At 37.2% G+C, this 23236-nt stretch overlaps 1 non-coding gene across 1 annotated transcript; it reads left to right on the top strand.

Annotated features, from left to right (window-relative positions):
• The first annotated feature begins 22348 nt into the window (after window positions 1–22348).
• On the top strand, window positions 22349–22475 carry LOC135415317 (U2 spliceosomal RNA). Its single transcript, XR_010431080.1, has one exon. It is a non-coding gene; the product is annotated as a U2 spliceosomal RNA (small nuclear RNA).
• The last annotated feature ends 761 nt before the right edge of the window (window positions 22476–23236 follow it).

The following is a 23236-nucleotide window of genomic DNA, read 5'->3' as shown; positions in this document are numbered from 1 at the left end:
TATAGTCAGTATATACTCTTCCATCTGCTGTAATCTTGTTGGCTGGCAAGTACAGAGTAGCCATTGCAGCAAACCTCTGGCTCTGCATTAAGCTGAAGCAGATAACAGGCCTGGGGCCATCAGCTGTGCTTTGTTTGGACTTGGCTTGCTTTGCTCTAGCTTGTTTGGCTTTAACAGCAACCAATTAATGACCAGGTGGCTGTTACTTAATTTTAGTTTGTTTAGCATTTCATAGTTATCTGGTCCAATGCCTTTTGTTATGCTATACAAGAGTAAACTCCTGTAGTGTAACTATGACAAAGTTTAAAGGACAGAGCTGGGATGACAGCAGAGGCCTTGAAGATTTGGGCACAGTATGATTCCAATGGTATCAAGGCTATCAATAGCTCACCAGTAATCTGTTAATGAAAAAAAATCTTAGAAGTTGGAGAAAGCTGGATTTAGAGGGGAAAAAAAAATAACAAGGAACAAATATCCAACGTATGCAAAGTGATGAAAGAGCAGGGTGTAAAGCACATAAGAAAACACCAATATGGCAACAAGGGGAGAGGAAGAAACCATCGACATTGTGCTCCTTCTCTAAAAGAGAAGGAATTAACCAACATCATTAGAATCACTGTCTTTCAGCAAAGGTTTCAAAAGGTCATGAATCCCCATAATTCCCCCTTGGTTGAACTGTTAACATTAGGCAGCAGAGAGTAGTGAAAAGGTGAGCCTAACAATAGAGATAAAAAAAGGTTGGTGGTAGGAGGTTTACCTAAATAACAACTTTTGAAATATTGTATTGTAACAAGATTTGCTCTCTATTTAGATTGTATTAACGTCAATGTATCTGACTAATACAGGTCAAAACCATAGGGTCAGATACAATATACCCACAAGCAGGATGAGCTTGTTAGCCTTCTGGCAGTCATCCTTAGGAGAAGGACAACTCTAACTCCAAACCTGGGCAGATGGAGCTCCTTTAGCCCTGTAAGGCCATCCATCTAAGAGAAGGATACTCTAATTAAACCTACATCCTGAGGACTTTGCTGCCACCGTCCAAGCTCGCTCGACCCTGGCAGATGAACCTTAGGTTTAAAGGGGGGGTTCAGTTCTGCACATGCTGCATCTCACCTAAAAAATCCACTGTGCAGGCTTGAAGGTTTTTATCTGACCAATAATAATACAGTGTTTGTTTCGTTTTGGTTAGACTGTTAAAGCTTTCAATTTGGCTAACAGCAATTTCTGGACTTCACATAGAAGGTCCCCTTTTAGCCATAACAAGATCCTGAGTGTAACACTGCTGAGATACAGGATATTGACAGTTTTATACTGCTAGCCCCTGGCTTCTGGAAAGCCAGATGGGAACTAATGCAGCTGTTGCAATTCAGAATAGCTTTAATTTCCTGTGAACTGTTTATCAGACCAAACCAACACTGGTCATTGACAAATCCTGGAATCACCAAACCAGAGCCCTGGAATATTTTTAGAGCCACTTTGTTGCCTCATGCTGCAAACTAGGCTTCAACCTAACCACTCTTAAAACATACAAGGTGATACTCAGCATCTCTAAAAGAGACATTGGTAAGGAACATCCTCCTTCCTTCCCTCCCCTTTAAAATTGCAAGCTGTAAATGAGAAAAAAAGAGCTGAAATGTTTATAACATCTCAAACTATGACAATAACCCCTCAAAATTAAAAGAGAACAAATAGAAGATTAGGATGTCTAAATATCTTGTACCAAACCAGGTACATCATGGAAGCCTTTAAGTTTTTATTGATTACTGTTCACTGGCTCCTATGAGACAAATGCAATTACTCCCACTTTACAATCAAAGAAGTAAGATACCCATATATTTATGTACAGCAAGAAACCGAGTGACAGAGTAAGGATACTTTCAAAATAATTGTGCCTCTCATTACTTTTATCAGCTGAATAGTTTCATTATCCTGTCTTGAATTCTGGTTTGCAACACACAAATTATTTACTGTGTGAGGCATAAAAAAGTACTGATATATATGAAAACAAAAAAGAAGAATAAGAAAACCAGGTTTTGTCCTAAGTACTTTAATCAAAGTTTTCAAGTTAGGTGGGACAGCTTCATGATAAAAATGGGGATGCCAGTATTGGTCATAAGTTTTATTTTCACACAGTCGTCATGAAATTTCCTTGTTTCTGACACTGACTTAACATACCACTTTTTCTTCCTACCCCTTTATCTCAATTTTACTATGTATCGAAGAAGAGCTTCCTTACCTGCCATTTGAATAAAGAATATACACGGGCAAGACCCCATTAGTTTGCATTACTAAAAGTTACCATACCCTGTGTGAGGATTTTTACCAAAGAAAAAGCAGAAGTATAATTGATAAATAATAAATATGGTTCTTAAAGGAAAAAAAACCAACCAAGCAAGCAAACAACCCCCCCAAAACCCAGGTCTTTCATATTTCTTGTAGTATCACAGATATTTTTGTTTGCAGCATAGAAATGCATAGTTGCACTTATATATGATTTGCATCATATTGATATAAGATGCTACAGTCAAAACAGTATTATACCTTCTTTATAATAAATTGTACCGAACACATATGATACTGAAATATACTTACAGCCATTTCAGGAGACAATATAACAGTGATAGAGCATAACCAGTCCTGATTTACAATACAATCCTGGTTTGTCAGCAGCTTGGCCACTCTCTTTAAAGCAACAGTAGTTAATTTTAGACCCTGTGGACTTTTGTGGGAGAGTGGCTTTTCTAAAACCTTTCTATTAGGGAACTCTTTTTAAAGGCACTTTAAAAGACTTTAAAAACTGCTATTGCCTGTGGTATTTGATATACATCTTACAGTGATTTAATTTGCTCTAAAGGTGTTTTCTTACTTAAACCCTGGTTTTTGTGGGCAATTTTAAGAGGTTATTGACTTCAGCATTTTATATACTTTGACATTACAATAAATGCTCTTAAGAGTTATATAGGCTCCTGGATAAATGTGATAGTTACGACCTTAATCCTGCAGTGCTGAAATTTGTCTATTGACCTGAATGAGCTCATATCACTCACAAGGTTCACAAGGAAGAATATGTTCAGGGTGGGGATGTGTGGGTTTATTCAAATGAGTTTAAAATCAATATATCTGAATTTTCCCTGCAACTTGTAGGAATGAAAAAGGAAAGGGAAACAACATAATTGCAGAGCAAAAACGAAGCACCAAAAGTGATAAGTTAATTGTGAAAATTACTCCTGCTACCATCAGGGTGTTAAATGGGCCTTTCTCCTGAAAAAAAAAAACAAACCAAAAAACAAAACAAAACAAAACAAACAAACCTGCTCTTAGTGAAATTTGCCATTACTTGATGTAATAAAAGGTAACGACATAAAAATAAAGAAACTAAGGCTCCACATTGAATATCAAAAATCAAACTCCTTGACAGCAAACTGGAGGTTTTCACTATGTAGCACTAGCTCAACTTCTTACTTGCTTCTTAAAGATTATTAGGAGAAACTCTGACAGTAGGAAATTAGTTTGAGTTAAGAAAGAACAGACTGCAGCTGTGTTCATCCACAGCCTTCTTGCATAAGGGATAAATGAAAGCTAGCAAGTGTTTCCAGCCTATAAGCTGCCTCTTAATGGTAAAGAAAATAGAATGATATGTGGTTATAAGTGTTTTCAAGTGCAGCCCATCAATTTCCATTTTGAGATAACTTCTTCTTGACTATGGTAAGTAGCACTGTGTACTCCGCATAAGCAAAAAGAGGAATTATTACAAATGGATTATTTTCAAATCTAATAAGGTGCCACTCTTTGGGATAATTCCATTTTTAGTCTACTTGCTTGATGTAAGGAGAACAAAAGAATTCGGTATCTTTGAAAACATTAAGGTGAAACTGATTGGCTTTGTTGTGTTTCACACAACAGAAATTTCTGCTTGTTTACAAGAAAATAGCTATTGCCTTCCCTGCAATAAAAGAAAACAAACTAGTAAATTGAAGGTTTCTCTGGATCTCAAAGGCATACAAGAAAGACATCCTGTTAAGTTCAGTAAAATGTGGAGCCATTTTTACTTTATTGATAAAAAAGGTGAATACCCAATACAATTCTTTCTGACTCCAGTTTCTGCATGTGTGTTAAGGGTTACATTTCCTGGATTTAGTGGCATCTCTCAGGAAAAAAAAATATATAAAATTACAGCCAAACAATTTTAGTGGACATGGGCTTCAGCAATTTTTATTATCCACTAGAATACTTACTTATTTGTTTGATTCATTTTTAATGCACTTTTTCCCCACCTTATCTTTTTTCAATAAAAATCAGATTACTGAAACAAAACTCTTGGTAGGAAAATCTGGAGATTAATAAAAATAAGTTGTAGAAACAATCAATTTGAGAAATGGAAAAGTAGGCAATTGTTATGTTGAATATTCTGACTATTCTGCAAAAAATGCAGTCAAACCAAAATCAGGCCTTAGACTCGATGCACCTCCACATGAATCTATGAATTCTGAATATTGAAAGTTTGCTGTAACTGGTACTAGTGGTTTATACAAGTTGTAGCTTGTGTGCTTAAACTTCTGCCGCCTAATCAGCCCAACCAGCAGTGATGTGTTGAACATATACAATCTAGGTCTGTTTGATTTAGATTTGTAATATGTTTTTATTGTAATGGATTGTAAGAATATAAAATAACAGAACTGTGTAAAATGACCTCTGTAACACTACTTTGTTATATTATCCTTTGAACACAGTGAAAGGTCAGCGAGGAACATGGTGGAAAAGAGGCCCACAATACATAGAGGGTATGATTGATGTATCACGTTTAGAATGCAATATGAAATGCAAGAGATTTAATTTATTCCATGACATACAGCCTAAAGTTTGTTTTCAGTTTGATCTGAAATAATGAAAATAATGTTTCTGTTTGCAGCTGCCATTGATTACTGTAATCCACAACGAAATTAAAAGACACAGTGGATCAAATCAAGGTATTGGAAAGGTAGCTCATTTACAGTGCAGAAGTACAGGCTAGAATATGTATGAGAAATATCTTAACTATGCAGACTTTTTCCCCCATGCTGCCAGAAAGGAGAAGTTATGATTAATAGTTTAAATACCAACAGTTAGGCCTACTCACCATGCTATCTTATCTCACTGTCTGAAATGGCATGTGGTGTTAATGTGTTAAATATGATATCTTATTTTTCTTGTGACCTGTTTTTTAAGAAGTGACATATGTATGCACACACATATGAGGTGTAGGCAGTCTGCTGTTTTCTCATACAGAGCCTAATACCTCATGTGGGTGAGGTTCTTTTCTTCCAGAACAAAGCTGGGATTGTTTGTAGCCTATAATTTTCCTTGCTCCTCTGGCTATTTTTCCTTTAGAAGATCCCCATCTGTCTATCATTAGTCTGGACTATGAAATACACTCTAAATCATAAGGCTTTTTGGAGTTGCAAGCAGTAGTAATAAGGAAGGCTCAAACAAGTTCACTCTCTTCTCTGTCCTGTGAAATGGAAGGAGGATTTTTGGTGTTGAGTTAACAGGAAGAGACATAGGATTAAACATGCTTTTAAACTTCTGTTGAAACACATTATGTATTTAAAGGTTTCATACGTAAAGATCAAAGTACGTAATTGTTAACCTTTAGTAAGCCAAAACTGCCACTGAATCCTATTTCTGATGAGGCAGAAATTCTAATTCTGTGTCAGGACCTAAATGTCGGGCCCAGAATATTATTTGCTGCCGTTCATTAAGAAATATTCTATGAAGCTTCTTCTCCAGAGCTAGCTTTGTGATAAAGGCTTGTTGCTTAGGAGAAGTTGCAGGAAATAGAAAATGAGATCTTTAGGAACATAAACATTGCCTGGAGCTTTTGGTACTGCTGTGTGATGTCCCTCACCTGTGCAAGCTTGGTGAGTTCAGTGTGCTGCAATACCACACATTGATTTGAAAGCATTTAATTTTCCTGGTGTTTCATTCATTCTGTATTAGTTGGTTACCTCACATATAATTTCCTTAAATATAATGTAATGATAGATTTATTTTTACAGAATATATACTGAGATTTGATTTCTTTGGGGGGAAGGGTGGTGCCATTTGATTGGCAAATTTGCTTAAGAGTCTCCTATCTTATTCACACCAGGAATGGAGGAAAAGAATCAATATGCTGTCTTTCCCAGGAACACTCCAAATACCTGAATATGCCATGACCTTCTCCTTCCATTAGAAGACTAGGTCATCTAGCACAACATCTTTCTTCCACAGAACTGCAGAGACTTTCTCCTTCTCTGGGTCCCAAGAAAATGCTGCTGATCAAACAGTACTGCACACATGTTCAATTATCCAGTTATTCTTCAAAATCACAATTAGTATTAAAACTTGTCATTTTTGGACATGAACCCCAGAAAACTATTCTCTTAGCTTACCTTCTACTTATTAAACCATTTGGAACATGTTTTCATGATCACTTCTTAGGTACTGGCAGGCAAAAACACTGATAAAATATTAAACATCAATTAGATGGACTATTGGGTACAAAAAGCTATTACTCAAAGACATGTCAGTGATGGCAAGTATTGATTGATGTGTGTTGCCCAGAACTACTATTGGAAGACATGTTCTTGAGCATCTTCATCAACATCCTGGATGATAATTTAGACTGCACCCTCAGTGAAAGTTTCTGCGGTGCCCAATTACAGTAATAGGTGCTTGAACCACAGGGACTTTGAGGACTGAATCAACATAAACCTTATGAAGTTCAACACGAAAGATTGCAAAGCTCCACACCTGAGACAGAATAACACCACTCATCAGGACACAGGAATGTAGCAACTGTCAGAGACTGAAATGGTTAATGATTCATGCATTCTAGGAGACTTTTGCAGGCTTTTGACTTGCATGATACATCTGATGAGCAATCAGGCCCCTCCCTCCCTCCAGTGCTGAAGGTGTGAAGTCCTGAAAAGATAAGAGCTGAGCTTGCAGGCTTTTCACTGTTGATACATCTGACGAGCAATCAGGCCCCTCCCTCCCTCTGCTAATCCTGAAAGGCGGGAACCAGGCCAGACACAAAAGACACAGCACACAGACCTAGGAGATGTTGGAGGCTCGAGGCACAGCCCGTGACACTAACCATGGATATAACTCATAACTTCTTGGAGTATGGGGGCTTCCCTCCTTCACCCCCAGCAGATCAAGGCCACCACTTCAACTGACAGACATGGAAGCATCGCTGGACCCCGTGGGCGGTGACTATGGACATCTGTCCACTCTCAGCTTTTCTTTCCCTTACTCTCCCTTGCTCTTATCCTGCCTTTCTCTCCCCTATGCATGTTCTCCCCCCCCAAAGGTTATCTCTGTGTCACACTGTTGTATGACAGCACCCAAACTGCTAGCATGCCTGTTGATACAGAATTGTTAAAATAAACCTTGCCAGTATGTTTTTAGACGCCGATTATTTAGTGTCGTTTCACTTTAATCCACCCCAAGGGAAGTATTGATAAAAACCTGAGTTATCCCCCTCTCCCCTTTTCCTGGGGCGGGTCGTAACAAGCAACCCTGCTGAAAAGTACTGAAGTGATGTGTGGAGGCCAGGTAAATGCACAAATGACAAAAGAATAAACACATTACAAGTTATGTGAGTTGTATACTGGACTACATTGAAAGGAGTGTGGTAAGCAGTGAAATTATTTCTCTTAGTCATGACAAGACTGCTGCTAGAATAGGGTGCCTGGTCCTGGGACCCCTTATTCCAGAAGGATGCCAAAAAACTGGAGAAGGTTCAATGCAGAGCTACAAAGATGTTGAGCACCAACTGCACATGACCTGTAAGGTGAAGCTGAGGTAAATGTGCTTGTTTAATCTGGTGTAGATGAAACTAAGTGGCCATCTAAACACATGACTTCGAAGGCTGATAGAAAGATAATGGAACCAAATTATCTCACTACTGTCAGAGTGAGACAAGGCCCACAGACTACAACTTGGAAGATTCAGACTGGGCATCAGGAATATTTCACTGGGAACAAGTCACCCAGGGAGGCTGAGAACTCTTGAAGATTTTCAAGATGGGACTATGCAAAGCCATAGCTGACCTGCTTTAGTATTGTTACTGATAGTCCCTCTTGAAATTCAAATAGGACTAGATCTTCTTCAACATGTCTGCGATTCTGTAGTTTATTTTCAAGACACACTTTGTGGTTCTTGTGCAATCCCATAAATATAGGGGTCAGTATGCTCAAAGAATTCACCCCCAAACAGTCATGATTGAAAGAAAATGTAGGTTATAAAGTATCACACTGCTAATCAAAATTATCTAGGTGTTGAATGCTTCTTGAGCAGCTTTTAGTTTGACAGAAGGTTTATAGAAGCTCATTTTTAAAGATGTAATTCCTATGATTTTTCCTGCCAAATCAAGACAAGTTATAGGAATTTTGGCTTGCAAAACTCAGTGAAACATGTAAAGATTTAATCTGTCCTAATGCACCCTCACCTGACAAGTCTCTTAGGGAATTTTTCTGAGAGGCAGGAGTGAAATCAGCTCTGAACAGACTCCTGAGTTCAGTCTGTTACAGTTTAGCACATCCTGCCTTCACATATAAAATTTTTGTGAGCCAAAATGCAAAAACAGAGGTGTGGTGGTTATAAGAATGTCTCTCCAAGGTATTATAGGGCATATAGTACAGCCAGAAAACATTCATCATGTAATTATCTCAGTGCTTTGGTTTCCATATTACTTAATAAAATGTGTTTTAAGAAAAGACGAGATAGAATTATTTTCTTTTTTTTAATGCAAGGGTGATTCATGCTCAATTAAGAATGTTAAAGCAATAAATTCCTAGCTTCTGCCAAAGATCAGTGCTCTCTTTCAAAGATCACCAGCAAAGAATTGTCTTCATGTGAATACTCACAAAAACATTAGCCATTATTCCAAATATTAAAAGCTTAAAAATATTTTTTTATGTTTTCCTGTAAATTTCTCACTCAATTTACCTAAAGATTCTGAACTTTTATGTTTTCTTTTTATTTTATTTTGTCAATAAGTATCTGAAAAAAACTTCTCTTTCTTCTAAAACCTAAAAAAAACCCCAAAAAACCCACCAAAAACCCCAATAAAATATAAGAAGTTTTCCTTCTGCAAAAATCACCATATCTTGACTTCTCATATACTTTTCAGAGCCCTGATTATAAATATCAGTGGACAGTAAATGTTAAAGATTAATGCTGTGAATTGATTGCTGTGGCTGAGAGGTGTTTCACTTTAGGAATTATTAGGGAAAAATATATATCTGGTGACATCAGATGAAAAGACCATAATGGTCTCATATTGTCTATAATCCTTGATTGAACCAATAGCATGAATACTGTACAAAAAACCAAAAACAAAACCAAAAACAAACAAACAAACAAAAACAAAACAAAAAAAAACACACACAAAGGACAGGAAAACCTTTCTGAGTTAGATGAAAACATGCCTGTGAATGTACATTAGTTAGATACTGAGTACAAGATTAAAAATAAAGGGATAAAAAATAAGATTTTTATAATAAATAACAAAATAATATCTAAAATAATTGGATTTGACATGCTTGGTATGTAGATAATTTTGATTAGCAATGTGATGCTTTATTAGCTGCCTTTTCTTACAATCAGGACTGTTTTGAGGTGATTTCTTGGATTCTTAAAATATTAATTTTATTCTCTGAATTCTTCACTGACAATGCAATATTGCCTACTTCAGCTTATCTTAATGCTTCTTCAATTTATAAACATGAAAAATTACAAGGGATGTTGTTTATTTGTGTTTTATAATCAGAAATCACTGAGAGAGGTTGTGCTTTCTCAAGGTGGACCTGCTCTGGATCCCATCTGTCCTACTCTCCTAACCATGCTGTGAGTGTCAGCAACCATGAACAACCTGTAGTCTAAGGTGAATACTTCCTTTCCACAGGCCAATTTGCTTGGTCATGTCTGTACATGTCCCATGTCAAGGACCGAATTATGTGCGTGGACATGAGTGTGATTTCAAAACTGCATGGACGTAAGGCTATTAAACATGTTCATGACCACACTGTACCTGACTGTCTCTCTCTGACAGCAATTCTTTTAATATTGAGGCCAGGCATTCATTTAATCTCAGAATCATTTAAGTGGGAAAATTATAGAAGTGCCATATATATGTGTGTGTATATATATATATATGTATATATATAGAGAGATAGTGATGTGACTGCTTATTGTAGCAAAATGTTGTGCCAAACAAAGGCACTCAAAGAAGGGAGAGGAAGGAAAGGTCATGTCCTAATTTTCCAAAGCAATATTTTGGTGCTCAGCAGTCAGTGCTTGAGTGAGGATTAAGAGATTTGGATTGAGAAAGATAACAATATGGAAAAGAAAAGCTTCCAAAATAAATGGGGGAGTGAAAAAAAAAAGGAGGATGGGAAATGCTGGAGGAATATATCTAAGATACATTTTCAAAATAGATGAATAAGGTAAATATTTAACTCTATAAATTAAAGAGCAAATAAGCCTTTGTTTCATTTATTAACTCCAAATGTGAATGCAAAGATGGACACTGGAACAAAGTGTGTGGAAAAGGCTTTGTGAACATGGCAGCTACCATAACACTATCAATGGTGGAATGAAAACCTAGGAAATCTGACTGTGCCAAAAGTGTGAGACCAGATACTTTGCACGACAGAATTAGATTAAAATGGCATGTGGAATAGTAGGCTCATAGAAGATCTTACGTCTGTGGACAATTAGGAAATGCTTTAGCTGTGTAAAAGAAAGAGAAAAACATGATCTGGACATACAAAGCCAGTAGTTTGTAAAACAAATTTGCTGGAAAAGTTTTATTGATGTACTAGCACTTTGAAGATCAGATATTCCACAATAAAAAATGTTTGAAGTTAAAAGCAATGTTAATTACTAAAAAAGTGAAACTTTTAGAATGGGTCAGTGGAAATGTTTTCAATTAATTGCAGCCTCATGATGTGCTACAATCATATTTGGCGATGACAAAGTGGGACATGCAAGACACATGGTCGTGATTACACCAAAAATCTTCCCTCAGAATTGTGGAAAAAGTTCCTTCATTTCTCAATTTTCTATTAAGCTAACAACATTCTTCCACCCCAGTAAGTGATGTGCTGTTAGCTTGGTTCCAGTCACCTTTTCCAGTCACCCAAAGCTGATTCCTTTGACAAGTTAAGAGAGTCCTTGATTGAAGTGGAATATTTAATATGGAGAGAGTTATTATGGAGTTTCTATTCTTTATGAAGAAGTGACACAGTATGGAATAAAAATAAAGCAATGTCCAAAACTAATACTTCTGTAATCCATCACAATGAAAGACAAATTAAGAAAACTTTACAATTAGTGTATTTCAGGTCTCAAGCCGGTTCGAGTTCGTGTACTTCAAGAGAGTTGAACAGAGGCATTTATTTACTTGTGATCATTCACACAGCCAGATGCTAGATGTTAGCCCAAGTAACTGTTGGATATGATACACAAGGTGGAGTTTTTCTTAGGTGTTTTTTTTGGCTCAATTTTTTTCTCTTTAGTGACATGTATGTCTACTTTCACCACTTCTTCAGAGAAACAAAAAAAAGAAGACAAAGTCATTCTTTTTACTGACTGCTCCACCTGTCTTTGTCTGTCCATTCTCTCTTCTTGATAGAATGGTGAACCTTTTCATTGATTTTCTTTAAGAGCCACATGTTATTTCCCTTGTCTCCACGGAATCAGTGAACAATCAAGTTCACCCTCTAAAATCAGCTTTTCAATAGCGTAATTTACTTGCCTTTCAATGGTGTAATTTTCTTCCCTTCGTTTCAGGCAGAATCTGGAAAAAGTTTGTAACAAGGCAGGAAACTGCAGAAAAGAAATTACTAACTGTGGCAGACACAAAATCACAGAAGCACAGAAGGGTTGAGGTTGGAAGGGACCCCCTGGAGATCATATGGTTCAGTCCACCTGTTCAAGCAGGGCCAGCTAGACCAAGTTGTCTAGAACTATATCCAGATGACCTTTGGATATCAGTTCTATCTGATTATACATATAACTGGGTTGCAGAGAACTAAAGAAATACTTTGTACTCTCTCTTAGGGTTTTAAAAGAAGTGAAGGCTCTTCTGATAATCCAGAGGGCAGATATGGTTGGAATCTTTTACATTTTTTAAAGTAAAACCCTTTGCTGAGCTTGTAGCTTCGAGACTTGGGGTCTTATATATCTTGTTGGTTTTGAGGTTTTCAAACTAATGTGTGAAAAAGCTGTCTGAGGAAGGATAAAGTTAACACAAATACTTATAGACTGGAGAAGATGTTTCAGAGGCAAGATGGATTTGTGTTAAATTAGAGGTGGTCTTCACTCAGAACTCATTTGCAATTTAGTCTTCCTGAAAGTGTGCACATAGATATGTTTGTATATACGTCTAAAGAGGACTCAGCTTTTCCTGTTTAATTTCGGTTTGCAAACAGTAGCAGGAAGTTTGACCACAATCAATAATCAGCTCAAGGCAATGGTTCATGTTACTTACTATGAAAAAAGTTAACATAGAGTAGCTATGGCAGATGCAAACAAAATATGTTCCATATTGTGAAAAGATTGGGTGGGTGTGGATGTGAGATTACATTTGTATGTCATCTTCTCCTTCTGGGACTTCACTTGGCTAGAGCAGCTGGCTTTTGCATATGATGTTCCATGAAGTCTTTCTGTTCCTGTAAATTGACATATTCAAAATTGTCTAACTCAGTTTAAAACTTCTTCCCATCCTGTGTTTATAGTACATAAAGATGTGTTAGTTCTTGGGAAATACATAGGTTTGATATTTTTACATTCACAATGTGTGTGTGTGTGTGTGTATGTGTGTGTATACTCATATTTACATGCACACATATTCACTGAACAACATGATATTCTAGACTGAAAGGGACCCTTTGAGGAAGTCTAGTCCAATCGCCCTGTTCAAGTAAGGTCAGCTAAAGCAGCTTCTCCAGGGCCATGTCCAGTTGGGTTTTGAATATCTCCAATCATGGAGACTCTACAATCCCTCTGAGGAACCTGATTCAATAGTTGATCACCTTTACAATAAAAAAAATAATATTGATTTCTCTTCTTCAAATGGGATTTCAATTTATGTTGATTTACTCTTATTCTGTCACTGGACACTACTGAGAAGAATATAACTCACATTTTTCATTAATGCAAATGTTGAACACCATTGGTCCCCTGCTCACCCCCTGGGCTCCCTTCTAGTTTAGAACTGGTGGGCAGGATGTGGCACACCTCTAATTAATTAATTAACTAATTAATGAGTAAATAACCTAAAACAACAAATGTAAATCAAGTCCTGCCTATTGCTGGTTTTGGGGGCTTTTTTTCCATGTAAGCAGGACCCAAAAACTAGGAACTGGCTCAGCCTTGAAGATAAAATATATTGTTGCTTTAGAAGGGTTAATCAGCTGACAGGTTTTGTTAAACCTCTGCCTTTCCTTAAACCTTAAGAACAGAGGTGAGCTTCAGTCTTACAAGATCCACACTGAACATTTTGCCTGTGTTCCCAATTTTGTGTGCTGCTGGTGCAAGGCCAGACTTTGCTGTTGGGTGAGCTCATCCATCTGGGAGTGAAAGTCCAGCTCCTCAGGTCGAAAGTGCTCCTGCAACTGCCTCCAGAGGTTGTCTGGGCGTGACCAAGAGCAACAGCTGGACCTAGGAATTAAACAAAGAACATTTTCCTCTGGACTGACACTCGTAATTGTCTTTTACTCACTGTAAAAATATTCACATTGTAGTCCAGCATACAGTAAAAAAATCTACTGTCCACTGTGCATCAAAGAAACCCTCCCTGCAAAGTCAGACTTCTAATTCCATAATGTGTAAATGCATTTAAATGCAATTAAACACTAAGTCAGGGTAAGTTTTTGGCACTTTAAAATGTTCACTAGAAGCATTAAATTTTTAATAAGGAAAGATAACACGTTCCCCTACTTGCACCTAAAGTTTTTACTCAAAAAGAATAATTGAGTTTAAATCTAGTCCTGTAAGTTACTGTGCTTCATGATGATAAATATGATGAGATTAATTGCCAGAGACCACTAGAAATCTTCAAAGCTTGGAGTAGTCAAAAATCTGATTCTGTTATGATCTCCCAAATCTTTTCAACACCAGACCTTGGTGGTCCTCCAGATGATCTTTTGATAGTTCAAGAAGTTAACTCCATAATGATTTAAAGATGTGTCCTGTCTTTCTGTCCAGGCTGCAGCCATGCCTCCTGTAACCAATACAAGTCTTATATAGAATAATTACATCATAAAGAATGTGTGTTTGTGTACATATTGCTAATTTTTGTCAGTACAGATAATAATGCCCTTTCTGCATAATGGCACTACAGCTCAGAAACCTGTAGTAATTTTCATAGAAGTATCACTGCATACACTCCATAGTAAAAAAAAAAAAGGACAAAAATTTATAATTTAGATACTTATAAATGTAATTTAGATACTATATCTAGATACTTAGATACTTATAGCTTGGAAAACACAAAGCTCTTCCTGCTAAATTTCATAAAATTATTGATAAATTAATTATAATGTTAAAAAGATTCCATTTTAAAATTTCCTGCTGTCTCAGTTTAATGAGACTGAAGTGTTTTGCTAAGGAGGATGAGCTATGAGGAAGACTAAGCTCCTCCCTCTAAGCTATTGTAAATCCAAAACTAAGAGGCTTCGATTGAGGAAGTACGAAAAAAGGAAAAAATAACAGCCCTTTATTAAAGGATAATGTGTATTGGCAGAACAACAAAAGAACACAGAAACAACCAAACAACAATCCTGTACCCAAAAATCCCCTTCAAAAAGGAAACAGTTCAGCACTTTCCGCCTTTTGGCGTAATTCTAGACACGGCCAACAGGGGGCTCTGGCGGTAACCACGTGGGGCCCCGGGTGCGGGAGAAGCCGACAACGGAGATCTTCCCCCTCACCGAGAAGGGGAAGGGGAAAAGGGGAAAAAGGGGCGAGGAGGATCACCTAAGTGATTGGGAAAGATTTAAGGCCTGGAGAGACTTGTATGGGGCCTGTGAAGACTATTAATCCATGAACTCTCATGTTATCCCCCAGTTTAAGACCAGTTTTATACTATGTTCAATGTACCCCCATGTTAATCCCCTTGGTTTATATTGTTCAGGGCTTGTCTGGACTTGCCCTCATGTTTTCCCACCAAAAGTTGTTTACTCCTTTGTTCTCCCCCGGTTTTCCCACTCATCTCTCACTGATCGGCTGATGGGTGCCGCAGTGCAGAGTAAGCTCTCGTTGGTCCTTTCCCCTGGATACTCATAAATTCCACTCATCTTTTCCTTATTCCCCAATCCTGTTTCACCCTGAGTTGTCAATCCCATGCTCCACCCCAGTTATCAGACCTCCCCTTACCCAAACCTTATATAAGTTCTTGTTTTTCCTAATAAACTGGCCATTGCACCCTGACCTTCTACTGTGTCAGAACCCCTTTTGTGCAGTGTCGTGTCCCTATTCTTTTTACCCTCAGGCCGTGGCAAAGGGGGCTCTTCCCACGAAACTCACACTATCTGCAGCTGGCTGTGGCCGGGATTTCCCCCACTTTGTCGATGAACACACGGGAGCAGAGGAAGGAAAGGGCAACCTCCTCCCCAAAGGGTTCCTCTGCAGGAGGGTCAAACCTCTGCAATGAAATCTGAGCAGGTCTGGGCTGGGGGCAGAACAGAACAGGGCACAGGAAAGTGGAGGCAAACTGGGGCCAGAAGCAGCCAGGTGACCAGGCCAAAAACAAAGTGAACCTTGGACCCCTCCAACACACACCTTCCCTGAGTTAGGGCAAAAGTGAAGTGCCTCCTGTTTCCCAGGAGAGAGAAAAAAAAAAACAACTCATCACCCCTCCCCACAGTCTTCAGAGGCCATGGGCTTGGAATGTGGATCTGCTGGTTAGTTCTTTTGTGTGGGTCAATCACCCAAGGCAAAACACCCTCCCCCATTAAACATCTTTCTTTTACAGCGATGCGGGGGGGGGGGGGGGGGGGGGGGGGGGGAAGAAAAAAAAATAATTCCCCCTTGTTTTTTTCTTAGGACAAGTAAACCTATGACACCTGCAATCACAGTTTTAGACTGATTGCAAATCACAATCCAACATAAAAATTAAAATGTATTTTGTTGTTCTGATTACCAACACTTTGAGTGTCTCAGAAATGCTAAAAAATGGAAAAGGTCAGTAACTTCCATGGTTAAAATGAGTATTCTTTGCGATATAACAATAAAATGTAAGCTAAGTGCTTGACTTGTGATCAATATCACCCTAGAGTATTCCTTGTACAGTATTTTTCAAATTACCAAACAAGTAACAGTTAATTTTCATAAAGCAAATAATTGGAAATAAAATTTGTGTTGATACTTATTGTCTTACTTAACCTGATATGTCTACAGCTTATTAACATCTGAACTTGGTTTTTGTTTTCTATGGATATTGTTCAAAAATCAGCAGTGTCAGGGGACAATTAATTTATTTAACTCCAACTATTATCAACAGTATTTAATGCCAACCTAGAAGGGCTATAGGACACCACACTCAGGTGCCCACTTCTGGTCAAATGATTTCTTGTGATATCTGTGAGAGGTTTCCAGAAACAGAAAGTATTAGGATCCTGGTCCATGGTGTGAAGTGAATTCCCATAAGATGCAGACTAAGCCAGACAGAGCAAGGATATTTTTATGTATGCTTTACACTTAAATAAGAACTTTTGAATTTCAGAGCTTTTATTCAAATTGATGGGAAGCAACCTCTTTCTCCCACCTCTCTGGACTTAGTTTCCCCCTGTATCCAAATATCTTCCTCTTCTTCTTACTCTTTGGGACATTCAAATTTAGCTCCATGCTAATGGATATTAACAATCTCAATCAAAATGCTGGATTCAACTATTTTTCTACCTCTCCTTCTGCCTGCCAGCCCATGACTTTCTGTTCAACTCAGTGCCCCACCCCGAGATTCAGGCAATCTTTAGTTTTAAAAAGAAACAGGTGATGTTTTCATAGCTGAGCTGTATTAGAATTCAAAATAACCATGGTACATAAAATGAAGAGTTCTGATTTCTGATGTTACTTAATACACAGGAAAAAAATCTTTTGGATTAATATTTTTATGACTAGCTCAAGAACTGCTGACTGTGATCAGCTATATATCAGGTCAGGGGCTTTCATTTCTGGCTCTCTCCCATCTTTACTCTCAATCTGTTTCTAATGACTTGTTCTGTTTGGTCTTAAGTTTTACAGCACTAAAAGTGTTTAGAAACACATCTCTTTGGAGTAGTGCAGTCAACAAAGTTCAAACTGATTTTCAAGGATGCACAGAATTATGATCTTAAAAATGGAAAAATAAAAATAAAAGTCTGAAAGCTCATAAATCCTAATGTTTGCCACATAAAGAAGGGACAGGATGTTGCTCTTCTTGAAACTCCCTACCAAGGGATATTAACATACTCTCTAATATCTGTTCCTCTGATTTTTTAATAGTTACACCAACTCAATAAAACTGAAATAAGATTACAAGAAGGACATGAGGTGCTGGAGTGTATCCAAAGAAGGACAACAAAGTTTCTGAAGGCTGTAGAAACCCAGAAGAGAAAGGGCTAGCATGTATGTCTCAAACACTGATAGCCAGATGGCTGTGGGGCCAATAATGGCCAAGGATTGTTGGTAATAGCATGCCATGAGAAGAAATGGGATGTGGGTGGAGAAGGGGGCCATATGTTGAGGTAGGGCAGCATTTTTGGGGGATGAACATCCTTGTTCTGGCTCTTGGAGACAAGCAGGACACAGACCAGTGCAAGCACCGGAATGAGATCAAGAAATGGATATGGACTGTATAAAGGGATCAAGATCACTAAAGAGCCCAAAAGCATCTCTTTCTCTCTTCCCTTCCACCCTACCCTTTTATCTAAAATCAGCTGCCATGTGTTCATATAGGAGATCTGGAACTAGCATACCAATTTCCACACCAACTGTGTTAACTAATAGAACTTTGTAAGCTTTTGCCAATCCTCTGGCTTCTGTAACCAGTATCTAGGAATCTTGGGTGTTCCCTTCCCCTTAAGAGCAGGACATCACATTACTCTTCAGATATTCATGTCCTAATAGTTTTTTCTTTCTGCTGAGTTATAGCAAGCACTTGAATGTCTCGTAGACTGCTTTTTAGAGTGAAGAAAAAAAAAATCATAGCTGTAAAATCTGGGTTTATTTGAAAGATAAGCCATTTTTATCTTCATTCACACCTGCTATGGAAAAAGAGAAGAAAAAAAAGCAGGCCAGACACACTCTTCTTTAGGCTGCTTTCTTTTCCAGACACTCAATACCAACTTAGGGAGTAACTCTACCTCAAGAACAAATTTCAACAAAACTCAAACTGGAACATCTCCTTATACTTACACATCTGCCTTTATAAGGTAATTTGTTTAATTCAGACATCATCTTTTCATAACTTTCCAAAGCTGAACATTTTTGAACAGAATTAAAAAAAAAATAAAATAAAACCAATCCAGACCAAAATACCAACTCAGCATTAACTCAAGCACATGAATTGTTTCAAAATTCGGAAGTACTAATTTAAGAATTAATTACTAGCTAGGTCAGTGTACAATTATTGAGATCCAAAAATTTCTACTAGCTCCCTCTGTTTCTTTATATTTTCTTTCTATTTTTGCCTTAACTGTACATATTAATAGTGACTGTATTTGCAATGCTATTTTTCTCCTCTGCCCATTAATAAGCAAGAAAATACGGCAGGAGAAAGAAGTTCTACACTATGGATTAAATTATACAAACTGCTCACTGGTTGTAGTAAGGTACACTTCAGAATGAATAAAGGAAGGTCTTGATAATGCAAAAATGTGTGGTACTGTTCAGTGTTTAAGCAGCAGTACTACAGCCTTGTATCAGGTACAGCTGATTTGCTTCTTTGAACTTTGATGTTTTTCTGTGCTGCTATTTGTTCTCAGGGAGGACAGCAATCAGATTTCATCCTTCTTAGCTTATAAGGAATATAAAACATCAGTGTCTTCATGATTTTTTCATTTTATTAAAGTTAATGACATTTCCAACAAAATACACTCATAGGGAAAATAATGAACAGCCGTTAGAGGAAATTTATAAACAGTTTTTTAGTTTACATTCTCAGTTTGCCATTCACTTTGAGGATTTCCTTTTTCTTTTTTTTCCTCCTAATTGTCACAGAATTGTAATCCCTTTCATGGATCTCTATATATTAGAAAAAGATAAATAGGTCCCTGTTATCTCAAGGATAAGAATGATTTTCAATAAGTGTTAACAGTTGGACAGCTCTGCTGGAAATGAACTTGGTCTAAATCTATCCCATATGTATTCAATCTGACACCAACTGTACAGAACCTTAAAAAACAGTTCTTGTGAAGGTCTGCAGGGTTCAACAGTGCTGCCTCTTGGGAGTTCACTGTGTTACTGTAACTTTGTTTGACGTGGGCTTTACACAGAGCTCATAAATCAGTGCAGAAGAGCATGGTGAAAGGAGATCTGTGATTACTTGGTTGACAGAGATAACCCTATAGCTGTCATTTCATTGCCAAACTCTTTTTTTTTTTCTTTGTAAGGACTGGATTTACCCAGAAACGTGCAATATGCTGATACGTGGGGTAATGATGTTAAAAAAAATCATGGGTTCTGTAAGAGATTCTCATTATTACTTTTCTGGTTTAGGAGAGATCACATGGAAAAGCTATTTTAAAGTATTTCAGGGAAAAATATGTTAAAATAGATATTATTATATGTTAATATGTGAATATTAAAAACTAAAGGTTAATTTGTGTTCTATTGAAAGGAATGAATGTAGTTTTAAGAATGGGCTACTAAACCAGTTTATAGTCAGGTAAATTATAAGGAAAAAACTTTAATATTTCAGTCTTCAAAGTACTGTTAAACTTGAAGATACACTCATTGACTCATCTTTCAAGTGTCTGTTTTATGGCATTGTATGATATTTTCTATTGATGCTAAATAACACAGTGTGATAGCTCAGAAGATGATCACACTTCTCCTTAGTGCCACCTCATTCTTCCTTTACTTTGTATACACTACCAACATGGTAGTGCCATGGTCTAGTAAACCACGGCAGTAGTGAATGAAGAGTTGGACTTGATCTCAGAGGTCCCTTCCAACCCAGCTGATTCTATGATTCTATGATTCTATGAACATCATGGTGTCTTAAAATACTGGCTATTGTTGGACAATTTGTCTCTCATGACCTGAGTAAGTTCAGAAAGTTGATGTTGCTCTAGCAACTTTAATTCCCGAGAGAATCCCACATCCTTTAATTAATATCACTGTATCTTTCCAGTTTAGGAGCAGATAACGGAATTTCCACTACTCCCCTACACTTACATAGTCCATTTTCAACCTGATAGAATTTCAGTGGGTTCATTTATGGAACCACAGAGTTCATTCTCCACAAGGATTTTAATGCTCATTTAACTCTGGATGTCATGGCACTCAGTTCAAATGTGATGTGGTTCTCTGGATTATTAATTTTTTAAAAAAGTCAGGACTGAGAGAAGTGGGTATTTTGTTCATCTATCTGTGACTTCAGCAAGAGCCAGTACTTGTTTCTGTTACATGCAGACAGTGGAGAATGGAAAACTGCTGTGTTTTAAGGCATGCAGATGAGGGACTGGCATATCTTGCAGTACATCTAGAAGATACATATTTAAGTACATACTTATGGAGGTTTTTAAAAATCCTGGTTGGTTTCATTTTTATTTTTTATCTTACACTTTTGATATCCTTCTGCTTCTTATCCAGGTTGATGGATAGCGAGTGTAATTAATTGAGTAAAATTGGAGGACTAGTAGCAGGAGCTGATTTGTATTTAGCACAGTTATGACATTCAGTGTTTTAAAACTCTAAGTAGGTTCTTGCTTCTGAGTAAAACCCATCTGGAAAAATGATGTTGGCCTATGTGGCAACATGTTGTGTCAGAATAAAAAATGCAAATTTTTTTGTGTAAATGTTTGCTTCTTATGTTCTTTTCTTTTTATTATTGTACCTGGTATCTGAATTCAGTTTCATTGTGTATTTTCTTCGCTGTGTTAATAATGGGCTATTAATTCACCTTGCTAAAAGACAAAAAAATAAATCAAAAGACATCTTTTCTCAATTTGCAACTCAATCAAATTTGATTTTTTTTTTATTCTAATCCTGAAGGTGAATTTTAGTTCTATCGATGGTGCCTTTTGAGTTAATGTTTCACACATGCAAAAAGATAAAATCTCAAATGCACTGAATTTCATTTAACTCATCATGGAGACCAAACAAGATTTATTTTTCAAAGTGATATGTTTGAAAAATATGTTAACTTGTTAAATCTAGGACGGGGGTGCTTCACATCTTTTTTTGCTTCTTTTACTTTAACATAATCTTTATATGTATCATGGAATCTGCAATATTGTAAATGGAACAAATCAAAACAAGGCATTGGCTAACTGGTTAACATTCATACAAAAATAAAAAGGAAAAGAATAGTCTGGTGTGCATTATAATTAGCCATATGTGTTTACAATAAAAATCCTAAATAAGGTATGTTAGCTTTACCAGTTCTTTGTAGTATGAAAAACTCTCTGCATATAATGTTGTGCAGATTTGAGGCTGCTGTGCATGTCTGATCCTGAATGTAATCATTTAAATATCTTTTAAAGTAAATGTTTGGTCTCTTACAGTGTGACAAGCAACAAGGAAGTGATCCTTCCCCTCTGCTCAGCACTGGTGAGACACATCTGGAGTACTGTGTCCAGTTCTGGGCTCCCCAGCACAAGAGAAACAGAATACTGGAGAAAGTCCAACAAAAACCATGAAGATAATGGACTAGAGCATCTGTCCTATAAGGAAAGCCTGAGAGAACTGGGACCATATAGTCTAGAGACACAAACTGAAACACAGGAGGTTCTGTCTGAGCATCAGCACCAGCACAGATTGCCCAGGGAGGTTGTGCAGCCTCCATGCTTGGAGATATTCCGAAGCAGCTTGCACACAGTGCTGGCAACCTGGTCTAGGTGGCCCTGCTTAGTCAGGGGAACTGAAACAGATGAACTACAGAGGTACCTTCCAAACCCAAAAATTTTGTGATTTTGTGATTCTGTGTGACTCTCATTAGGTCAATATTTTATCATTGTCAAAAACCTACTAGTGACTTGCAGATGACACTGATGCTTTCTTAACTTCTTCATGGGATATAGAGGTAAAAGAAAAACACTTGAAAAGCAGCAATCATAAATGTAGTATTCCTTGAATTCCAATAAAACTATTTTCTTGGACAGTTTTTTTTCTAGCCTTGAAATTTTCTTTCTAGGTGTCTACTAGGTATAGTATCTGTTCTTATCAGTTTGATATCTGATACATCCTTGATAAGAGAACTTTATATTAAATGGATTTTTGGGTGGAGAGGACATTATATTATATTATTTAAATTATTATTGTCTGGACCATGGTATAGAGAATAGAGAATTCCTCCAGTGCAATTATTTCTTTGGATGTAGTGTAAGTATTTTAAAATAAATAAATAAATAAAATAGTTCAGAAGGAGTGTCCACCTGGGGAGTTACCCTTAATGGTTGTAAGAGTGCAATTACACCACTTCATGTTGCAGCAGAAATACCACTTAATTACAGTAAGTGCCTAAAAATATGTCACATATACTTCTCTCTTTCTGATCCCAACCATTTAATGACTACAATAAATATTTTTCTGATGGAATGGTTAATGGAGAGGATACCAACCCTACACACATTTAAATGAGATAGACATGAGAGTGAGTTCTTGACAGAAAAGTAAGGGTTAGTCGTAGTAGAGGGGGATTCAGCTCTAAATTAATAGACCTAAAATTAGGATAATATATTTAAATTGATTGTCTAAACTCCCATTAGAAGAAACCAACATTTAATAAATGCAGTCATGAAACAACTCAAATGATACTGTGACATGATCCAGTATCCAAAACAAAGGCTTTTAGTGCTGTGCAAGGTGCTGAGGAAAGCCAAGGTGGCTCTATAACTTTGGCAGATACACTGCCTAGCCTGCAGAAGACACTTGCTCTTCTGAATAAAGGATGATGTGGCCCCTAGGACATCCAAATGCATTGGGCACATATGATCACTTCCCACTGCAGATGTCAGTGGCCTGTAATGGGAAACTATGGAATCAATGCATTCATGTG

This window comes from Pseudopipra pipra, chromosome 5, assembly GCF_036250125.1.
Source record: "Pseudopipra pipra isolate bDixPip1 chromosome 5, bDixPip1.hap1, whole genome shotgun sequence".
Lineage (NCBI taxonomy): Eukaryota > Metazoa > Chordata > Aves > Passeriformes > Pipridae > Pseudopipra > Pseudopipra pipra.
This window is presented reverse-complemented; position numbering and strand designations above follow the sequence as displayed.